Source organism: Pristiophorus japonicus, chromosome 6, assembly GCF_044704955.1.
Source record: "Pristiophorus japonicus isolate sPriJap1 chromosome 6, sPriJap1.hap1, whole genome shotgun sequence".
Lineage (NCBI taxonomy): Eukaryota > Metazoa > Chordata > Chondrichthyes > Pristiophoridae > Pristiophorus > Pristiophorus japonicus.
Window position 1 is genome coordinate 242200502 of NC_091982.1, and position 11208 is coordinate 242211709.

Here is an 11208-nt window from a genome sequence, read left to right on the forward strand (position 1 = left end):
CTCCTTCAACCTCACAACCCCCCCGAGTTGTCTGCGCTCCTGAAATTCTGCCCTCTTGAGCATCCCTGATTATAATCGCTCAACCATTGGTGATTGTGCCTTCAGTTGCCTAGGCCACAAGCTCTGGAACTCCCTCCCTAAACTTCTCCGCCAGTATACCTCTCTTTCCTCCTTTTAGAGACTCCTTAAAACCTACCTCATTGACCAAGCTTTTGTTCATCTGCCGTAATTTCTTCTTATGTGGCTCGGTGTCAATTTTATTTGTTTTGTCTTAAAGCACTCCTGTGAAGCGCCTTGCGAAATTTTACTGTATTTTATTCTACATAAATACAAGTTGTTGTTCTTGTTGTGCATTTTATATAGGGGTACAGGAACAGGAGTAGGCCATTCAACCCGACCTGCATTGATTCCATATCTGTTACCTAACAAAAGTTTATTAATCACAGTTTTAACATTTTTAACTGAACTAGTCTCAATTTTTTTTAGGTGAGTGTTCCAGATTTCAGTCAATCTTTTTGTGAAGAAGTGCTTCCTGATTTCACTCCTGAAACGCCGAGCTCTAATTTTAAGCTGGTGCCTTCTTGTTCTGGATTTCCCTACTGAAGGAAATTGTTTTCCTCTAACTACACGGTCAATTCCTTTAATCATCTTAAACATCTCAATTAGATCACCACTTAAACTTCTATACTAATTGGAATACTGTGGATCAATTCCTATGGACTGGAGGGTAGCTAATGTAACACCACTTTTTAAAAAAGGAGGGGGAGAGAAAACAAGGAATTATAGACCAGTTAGCCTGACACTGGTAGTGGGGAAGATGTTGGAATCAATTATTAAAGAAAAAATAGCAGCGCATTTGGAAAGCAGTGACAGGATCGGTCCAAGTCAGCAGGGATTCATGAAAGGGAAATCATGCTTGACAAATCTTCTAGATTTTTTTGAGTATGTAACTAGTAGAGTGGACAGGGGATGTGGTATATTTGGACTTTCAAAAGGCTTTTGACAAGGACCCACACAAGAGATTGGTGTGCAAAATTAAAGCACATGATATTGGGAGTAATGTATTGAACTGGATAGATAACTCGTTGGCAGACAGGAAGCAGAGAGTCGGGATAAATGGTTCCTTTTCAGAATGGCAGGCAATGACTAGTGGTGTGCCGCAGGGCTCAGTGCAGGGACCCCAGCTATTTACAATATACAACAATGATTTAGATGATGGAATTGAGTGTAATATCTCCAAGTTTGCAGATGACACTAAGCTGGGTGGTGGTGTGAGCTGTGAGGAGGTCGCTAAGAGGCTGCAGGGTGACTTGGACAGGTTAGGTGAGTGGGTAAATGCATGGCAGATGCAGTATAATGTGGATAAATGTGAGGTTATCCACTTTGGTGGCAAAAACATGAAGGCAGAATATTATCTGAATGGCGGCAGATTAGGAAAAGGAGAGGTGCAACGAGACCTGGGTGTCATGGTACATCAGTCATTGAAAGTTGGCATGCAGGTACAGCATGTGGTGAAGAAGGCAAATGGCATGTTGGCCTTCATAGCTAGGGGATTTGAGTGTAGGAGCAGGGTGGTCTTACTGCAGTTTTACAGGGCCTTGGTGAGGCTTCACTTGGAATATTGTGTTCAGTTTTGGTCTCCTAATCTGAGGAAGGACATTCTTGCTATTGAGGGAGTGCAGCGAAGGTTCACCTGACTGATTCCCGGAATGGCAGGGTTGACAGAGAGACTGGATCGACTGGGCCTGTATTCACTGGCGTTTAGAAGAATGAGAGGGGATCTCATAGAAACATACAAAAATTCTGACGGGACTGGACACATTAGATACGGGAAGAATGTTCGCATTGTTGGGGAAGTCCAGAATCAGGGGTCACAGTCTGAGGATAAGGGGTAAGCCATTTAGGACCGAGATGAGGGGAAACTCAGCGAATTGTGAGCCTGTGGAATTCTCTACCGCAGAGAGTTGTTGATGCCAGTTCGTTAGATATATTCAAGAGGGAGTTAGATATGGCCCTTATGACTAAAGGGATCAAGGGGTATGGAGAGAAAGCAGGAAAGGGGTACTGAGGTGAATGATGAGCCATGATCTTATTGAATGTTGGTGCAAGCTAGAAGGGCCAAATGGCCTACTCCTGCAACCATTTTCTCTGTTTCTATGTTTCTATGTTTCTATGTTTCTAGAACTATGCAACCTGTTCTAACACTTTTAGTCCTGGTATCATCCTGATAAAATAAAATAATTGCTACAAAGGTCCATTACAGGATGCATGAAAATTGTTAATGTTTTTTTTCAAGCCACTTTACCTATCAAATGCTTATTTGTATTTTTCTCTTATCTTAGTAGGATAATGTAACATTTAGGAGCAAAAATGCAGAGAAGTAGGCCAAAGCTGGATGCCAGAATAGCAAACACTTCCACAGCTATGGTGTATTTGCCAGGTCAGTTTACATAAACTAGAATAAAGGTTATCCAAACAGCAAAGAAGATAAGCATGTTAAAAGTAATAAATTTAGTCTCATTGAAATTATCTGGTAGTTTACGGCCTAGAAAGGCAGCCACAAAGCAGAGACAAGACAAAAATCCAATGTAACCAAATACCCAGTAAAAGGGTGTCACAGACCCAATATCAAATTACAGAATAATTATATCTTTAAAATAAACAATGTTTTTCCAATGATAAGGTGGTGATATAATTAGTCAGATAGTGCATATTACACATTGTACAAGTGTAAGGATGAAAACAGCCAAGCGTTGTTGTGTAGGGCCAAACCACTTCATCATGTTATTATTGGGAAGGGTGGCATTAAAGGCCATCATCATAACAAAGGTTTTTCCCAAAACACAAGAAATACAGAGAACAAAAGCAATACCAAATGCAGTGTGACATAGCATACAAGACCAGCATGATGGTTTCCCAATGAATGTTATTGAGCATAGAAAGCACAGTGTTAAAGCAAAAAGAAGAAGAGAGCTTAATTCTGAGTTGTTAGCTTTAACAATGGGAGTGTTCCTGTGAACATAAAAAATTATGGCTACAGTAAATGTGAAGCTGGTTCCAATTGATGCCAGTGCCACTAACATAATCCCTATGATCTCCTCAAAGGAAAGAAATTCATTATATTTGTTATGCATTGGTCTCGATGTTGATTCGATTAATAATCCCAAGGGCATCTTAGGCACATTATTGAATCTAAAAAAGTAAAAGTAAATTAAATAAATCATCTTTTTTAGAAAATAAATCTATGCAAATAGGTTAGAATGTGTGCAATAGCTAATATATGTGTTTACATACCTGTAACATTACTGATTTCACCTTCTGCACATTCTATATAATTAAAACAGCAAATGGGCTGTCCCTTTCGGGCAGCTGTCCTTGTTCCAGAGATACAGCTTTCAGAACAAACTGCCTGTGGTACCTTATGTAAAGAAGAGAAATATGTGTTTGGAGCTGTGCAATATCTTGAATGCGGTCGAGTGATCAGCTGCGCAGTCTAGTGCAGCAAAAGATGCAAAGGCCTGCAGGATCCAGGTGTGATTTCTGGTCTGTGGTTAATGAACCAAAGAATGGTAGAGATCATACATTTAGATTAAATATCCAAGCATTACGTAGAGGACAATATCAGGCGACCTATGTTAGAAAGTGTGATGCGTAAATCCAGAAAATGATTGCTATTGGGTTGTTCAACCACAGCTAAGCCACATCCTGATCTACCGTTTCTCTATATCCACACAAACAGGGGTTCCAGGAAGATTCCAGGATAGGGTCAGAAATTGCATAGCCTTCCCTAGCAACATCACCATCAGATCATTGAGAACGGGTCCACTGGTGTTCAGAGCAACATATAAAGACCCTATCAGTAATGCAATACATTAATTTAACATTAGAATTAAGAGCAGGATTAGGCCATATGGCCCCTCGAATCTGCTCCACCATTCAATAAGATCAGGGCTGATTTTCAACCTCAACTCCATTTTCCTTCCCGATCCCCATATCCCTTGATTCTCCTAGAGTCCCAAAAATCTACACCTCCCAGCTTTGAATATACTCAACAATTCAGCATCCATAGTCCTTCAGAGTAAAGAATTCCAAAGATTCACAACCATCTGAGTGAAGAAATTCTTCCTTATCCTGAGAATATGCCCTCTAGTTATAGACTATCCAGCCAGGGGCAACAATCTCTCAGCAGCTGCCCTGTCAACCCCCCTCTGAATCTTATACGTTTCAATGAAATCATCCCTCATTCTTTTAAACTTCAGCGAGTATAAGCACAATGTACTCAATCGCACCTCATAGGACAATTGTCTCATCCCAGGGATCAATCTACTGAAACTTCATTGCAGCATAATGTAAGGCTAGTATGTCCTTCCTCTGATAAGGAGACCAAAACTGTCTACAGTACTCCAGATATGATATCACCAAAAGCCCTGTGCAATTGTAGTAAGACTTTGTTACACTTGAACTACAACTCCCTTGAAATAAAGGCCAATATGCCATTTGCCTTCCTAATTATTTTCAGTACCTGCATGCTAAATTTATGTTTTTCCTGTATGAGGACACCTAAATCTCTCTGAACACCAACCTTTTCTAATTTCTCACCATTTAAAAATATTCTGTTTCTCAATTCTTCCTACCAAAGTGAATAACCTCACATGTCCCCACATTATGCTCCATCTGTCATCTTATTGCACACACACTTAACTTGTCCTGTTTTCTATGTTTATATATTCAAGAGGGAGTTAGATATGGCCCTTATGGCTAAAGGGATCAAGGGGTATAGAGAGAAAGCAGGAAAGGGGTACTGAGGGAATGATCAGCCATGATTTTATTGAATGGAGGTGCAGTCTCGAAGGGACGAATGGCCTACTCCTGCACCTATTTCTATGTTTCTATGTCTATATCCTTTTGCAGCCTCTTTGTGTCCTCCTCACAGCTTACTGACCCACCCAGCTTTGTAATTGCATTGCAATATGGGAAAGTCGAAAAACACCCCTGTGAAATAATTTGGAGGGGAGCAATGATAGCAATATCAGTTATCAAGTAAAGTTAGGGAAGTCACGCTTCTATTATTTGCAAGAAAAGTGAGGTAGATGCGATTATGTTAATGTTTTCATGATTATAAAGAGATTGAGAAATTTGATTCAGACAAATGTTCAGGGAGACACAAGGTTCAAATACCAGGGCCACTTTTAAAACTAGGATCAGCATGTGAAGTCAACCAGAATGTTTTTGGGGAGAGTGCAGGAAGGGCATTACCAATATGATCAGAATGTGGATAGGTGAGGGCTAGTTATCAAACATTTTACAAGTTTCTTGGATCTTATAGCCTTTTCCTGTTCCTAAGGGTTCTTTGATTTATAAATTCCTTCTTTTGCAATGAAGATACTATTAGATATTTTGGAACAATTTCAAAGATTACATTTTGTTCTCACATTTGAAGCAACCTTCGATTACCTTCCTCTGGCCTTCACTCCAAACAACTGCTTTTTCTTTGATGATGAATTCTTAGCCTGGAGTTACAGATCCATCATAATATCCGACAGTTACTACTTCAGCACCACCCACAGTACTTTGCCAGTTTACAATGTCTTATGGTGCAACTGGATCCTCATTTTCGTTGAAGTACACGGTTTCACCAGTTTTAGTTGTGAAAATTACCGTTTTTAGGTACTGGAAAAGCTTTATAAAAACAAATAAAATAGCATGAGGTATATCAAAAAAAAGTCTAAATGTTCAGAGGCCTTGCAATTTTATTTTGTTGCTTGCCATGACTATATATTTTTTATTCATGGGATGTGGGCATGGCTGTCAAGGCCCGCTTTTATTGCCCATCACTAATTGTGCTTTAGAAGGTGGTGATGAGCCGTCTTCTTGAACCACTGCCGTCCCTGAGGTGAAGGTACTCCCACAGTGCTAGTAGTTTGATACAACTGAATGGCTTGCTTGACCATTTCAGAAGGCAGTTAGGAGTCAATCACATTGCTGTGGTTCTGGAGTCACAAATAGGCTAGACCAGGTAAGGACGGCACATTTCCTTCCTTTAAGGACATTAGTGAACCAGCTGGGTTTTTACAACAATCCGATAGTTTCTCGACCATCATTACTGATTATAGCTTTTTTATACCACATTTATTTAATTAACTACATTTAATTACCCCAGCTGCCTTGGTGGGATTTGGAATCACCTCTCTGGATCATCAGTCCATACCTCTGGATCACTAGTCCAGTAAAATAAACACGATGTAACCGTTACCTTATTATTAGAACACTATATGCTAGAAATGTTTAACTGTAATGTATTTTCCGTACCTGTTGTGATTGAAAATTGGGAATATTTTTACAAGTGTTATTAGTGAATGCTCTTTTCACACTCCCACATGAATTGTGCAAAGCATCGGCTTTAGCGTATGTTGCTTTGTACACGTTTTACTTAACTCTCAAGTGAGACACATTGGTGTACTTATTCTTAATTGTGTGCAAACTCTCTCTGCCTGTACATTCAGTAGTTTGCTCCGTTCCAATTGTCTTATTTTCTAATAAGCTTAGACGACAACTAAAAGTTGTTTCGCAAAATTCTTTGAGGGTAAAACATTTGCTGGTTATGCCAACAGGTGAATCTGAATCAGAAATTCCTTAAAACCAGGTATATTTACTTTGCGTATTGCGATTCCTATTGCTCCAGTAAGGAACCTTCTGCTTTCTTCTGAGGGAAGGATCGGTGTGGAAATCCAAGCTTCGCTTCCTATCCATTGTACGCCTGTGATATTTTGCCTTGCGATCTCCATTAGCAAAATGGCCATATCTCCTTCAGCAACGAAGACCACAATGACTTTTATGTCTGATTTCTTTACAACACTCACAGTTTTGAGTAGCTTTTCCCTAGGGTACGTTCTATAAAATGCCTCACCATCATCATACGCAGTCCCTCGGAATCGAGGAAGACTTGCTTCCACTCCTGAAGTGAGTTGTTTGGTGGCTGAACAGTCCAACAGCCACAGACTCTGTCACAGGTGGGACAGATAGTCGTTAAGGGAAGGGGCGGGTGGGACTGGTTTGCCGCATGCTCTTTCCGCTGTCTGCGCTTGATTTCTGCATGCTTTTGGTGTTGAGCCTCGAGGTGCTCAGCGCTCTCTCGGATGCATTTCCTCCACTTAGGGAGGTCTTGGGCCAGGGATTCCCAGATGTCAGTGGGGATGTTGCACTTTATCAGGGAGGCTTGGAGGGTGTCCTTGTAGCGTTTCTGCTGCCCACCTCTGATTCGTTTGCCGTGAAGGAGCTCCGAGTAGAGCACTTGCTTTGGGAGTCTGGCATGCGGACTATGTGGCTTCAATGCTGGGGGTGTTAGCCGGAATGCCGACGCTGATGTCGGTGTGCCTGTCCCCTAACTGTTGCACGACTTCTGTGAACGCTTGCATTCCAAAATTACCATAGTCATTGTCACTCGTAATTGTCCCAATCCAATGTCATCCAAATCGTATCACGAGTTGGGCCAATGCCCTTGCCTAAAAATAATCGCTCGTTATAGTTCTGAAAAATGACGGATATTCCTTTCGCTTGCTTAAACATGCACAGGTTGAAACATAACTGAACTGTGAGAAATCAAAATTTAAAAATAATCAGTATATTTCTTATTGGAAGATTATTTACAGATCTCCAATGAATCAGCGGGCAAAACCATTGCCGTGTCCACGTAGTAATGGGCTATACAGCTAGGCGGAGGGCTTTATCCCTGGACTGTGCTTCATTGGCCGAATCAAGCCGTATGGCAGCAGGGGCACTACAGCTCGTCCCTAATCCCCACCCAGTGATGCAGGCTGGAAAGTGAGTGCATGTGAACGTCGGATGAGAACAGAATTGGGTTTAGTTGTTGTACTCCCATTGCTTGGCCCTTACTGTCAAGGCGCAAGTGTTTAGAATTCCCACTTGCATCCGAAGAAAATAGCCATTTTTAAATGTTCATTCCGTTAGAAAGACTTCCATGACTATAGCGCCTTTCACGACCTCAGGACGTCCCAAAGCGCTTTACAACCAATGAAGTAAGTTTGACGTTTAGTCACACGTGTAATGTAAGAAGCTGTGTCGAGTAATTCCTAAAATGCCTCCGGCTTGACGGTAACCAATTGCAACGGACTATTACATGTTTCTTTCAAAACACTCATTCAATGAAGTAGATTAAAATATAACCAAAATTATAATTTATATTCCAACATATTAAAGTTTGAGACAAAAGGGTAAATAATTATGCTTGATGTCAAGTTTCACAACAATTCCATCCGTATTGCATTCTTCAGAAAATCAGATGGGTGGGGTGCATAAACTGGAATCCCAAAGAACGTCTACCTAAAACTGATGCCATTCGACATCTCCTCGGAGCAGAGCTCTCACAATATGACGCGGGGCGCAATGTGCACACAAACAATGAAGGTTTACGAAAGAGATGAAAAGCAACCAATAAACTTACAGAATAAAATGTGATATATATAATAAACTACAAATATAATCTGAAGCCGTTCACAATATAACATGGGAACCGGAGACATAAAATTTGAAGGCAATTGCGATTGAATGTTGGATTGTATGGCTAGCCCTAGGAACAGTTGTTCAACTTCACTATGCAACACTCACTCAACAAGTTTGTTCAATAACATGCAGCTAGTTCAGCAATATGTAATCCCCTTTGCTTAATAGGAAAGTTATAAATTCCAAATAAACTTTTAATCACCTCGAATTCAAAAGATTGAGCGGCCGGAGAGGAATAATGATTAAATTACATATTTTGTTTAACGTTTGTTTTTATGTATCACTAGATGGGTGAACAATTGAAGAAATGGTAGTAAGAGATCTTTTAATTTTTCGCACATATGTTGCATATATTCATTTAAACGTTTATACCGGTAGATTTTAATATAAAATTGGAAAGAGATGTAAAGATGTGTCATATTAATCTACCTTTATATTTCTTTCTGAAAATCGAGGGTCTGTTCTAGGTATTTCCCAATGAACATTGCATGGTCGTAAATTACTACAAAGGATCCTGAAAGGGCTGATTAACCTTGCTACAGCTGCAGGCTGGGAGGACCCACAATCAGCAACAATAGCGTAGACATCGGAGATAGGATTTCTGCAGTAATCTTCTGACTGAGCATCCTTTTGCCCATCCAAAATCTCAAAGGCTGCTTTTGTAGACAAGGATGGCATGCTGCAGGAATCGTAAATCTGGTAACCCAGTGTAATATTGGGGAGCATTCTAGGGTTCCCGTTTATTTCTTCACCCGCGAACATCATCGTGCACATAAAGCGACATTTTCTGAAATCAAATCTACAAAAACACAAACAGCAGCAAACTGGTAACATTCACATTGATATTTGTCCAAGTGTACAACTTCACCGTGTGATTGTATTATTAGTAGAGCTTCATAGTAACTGAGATACATTTATTAAGTAATTCCAAGTTATTCGTTGACAGGATGTGGGCATCGCTGGCACGGCCGGCATTTAATTGCTAACCCTAATTGCCCTTGAGAAGGTGGTGGTGAGACGTCTTCTTGAACCGCTGCCGTAGGGGTTTGGTACAACTGAGGCCACTTCAGAGGGCAGTTGAAAGTCAACCACATTGATGGGGTCTGGAGTCATATAGAAGCTAGACAAGGTAAGGTAAGCAGATTTCCTTCCTAAAGGACATTAGTGAACTAGATGTTTTCTTTTACAATCTGCTGGATTCACGGTCCCCATTACTGACAATAGCTTTTAATTCCAGGTTTATTTCATTAACTGAATTTAAATTCCCCTGCTGCCATAGTGGGATTTGAAATCAAATTTGGATCATTGGTTCAATCCTTCGGGATTACTAGTTTAGTAACATCACCACGATGTGACCGTACCATAATCATTAATATAAAAGCGAACGAAAGGAACAGCAACAAACTCTCTTAGGGTATTTGTTTGCTGCATATATACATGTTACTTACGCTCTTTAAACTCATACACGATTATATTTGAACCAATTTCAGAAAAAAATATACCTCTTATCAACACTGATTTGGGGAAAAGTTGTTCCTACCTATATATATAGTATAAAAAACTTGGGTGGTGTAAAGGCTGGTTCCAATGGAAAGCAACTTACATAAATGACCAGTTAATCTTTTTTGGTGTTGTTTTTATCGAATTATAGAAATTTGCAGCACAGAGGAGACCATTTGGCCAATGTGTCTGTGTTGGCTGAAAAAGAGCTATTCAGCCTAATCCCACTTTCCAGCTCTTGGTCCATAGCCTTTCAGGTTACAGCAATTCAAGTGCATATCCAAGTACTTTTAAAATGCCATGAAGGTTTCTGCCTCTACCACCCCTTCAAGAAGTAAGTTCCAGACCTCCAGCACACTTTCGTTGAAAACAAATCTCCTCAACTCCCCTCTAATCCTTTTACCAATTACTTTAAAGCTATGTTCCTTGGTTATTGATCTATCTGCTAAGGGAAATAGCTACTTCCTATCCAAGCTATGTCGGCCCTCATAATTTTATACACCTCAATTAAATCTCCCCTCAGCCTCCTCTGTTCCAAAGAAAAACAACCCAGCCTCTTAAATCTTTCCGCTTGGTTAAAAACTTTCCAGTCCTTGCAACATCCTGGTAAATCTCCTCTGTACCCGCATGTTTGACATGGTCCAAACACTGGTCGCTGTCATTGCATCAGGGCTAGGGTGAAAATGCTGATGCATTTGAGGGGATCAAGCAATAAATGTATCAGCGTATTTTGCAAATCCTTTATAGTTGAATTGGCTGATGGAATTTGTACAGAGTAGAAAATTCAATTCCCAAACGTAGATACTATTCATGGAAGTCATAAAATAAAGGGAATTTAATAATTACATATATAAACTGTTCTGTTAAATTTGTAATAATTTCAAATATGCAGGTATAGAGGAGATTTAGCAGGATGTTGCCAGAACTGGAGAAGTCACAATGTTGAAGTGGAGACTGAAGATTCCGCCCAGAACAATGTCTTATCCTTGGATAAACCGAGTAAATTGAATTTCTCCCTGTGTTTACAGGCTGGCTCATAGACTGCCCAGACATATAGTAAAATAATCAATGATCCCCAAAGCAAAATGCAATTCAAATTTAATCAGCGAAAGTAACAATCATCGGAAACTGCTGCCAAATGCTTTTAAATACCGTTGGATCTGATTGTCTTTTGGTTAATTTCGGTTT

At 40.1% G+C, this 11208-nt stretch overlaps 1 pseudogene; it reads right to left on the minus strand.

Moving 5' to 3' along the window:
• Positions 1 to 5589: 5589 nt before the first annotated feature.
• On the minus strand, positions 5590 to 9285 carry LOC139266274 (extracellular calcium-sensing receptor-like; annotated as a pseudogene).
• Positions 9286 to 11208: the final 1923 nt, after the last annotated feature.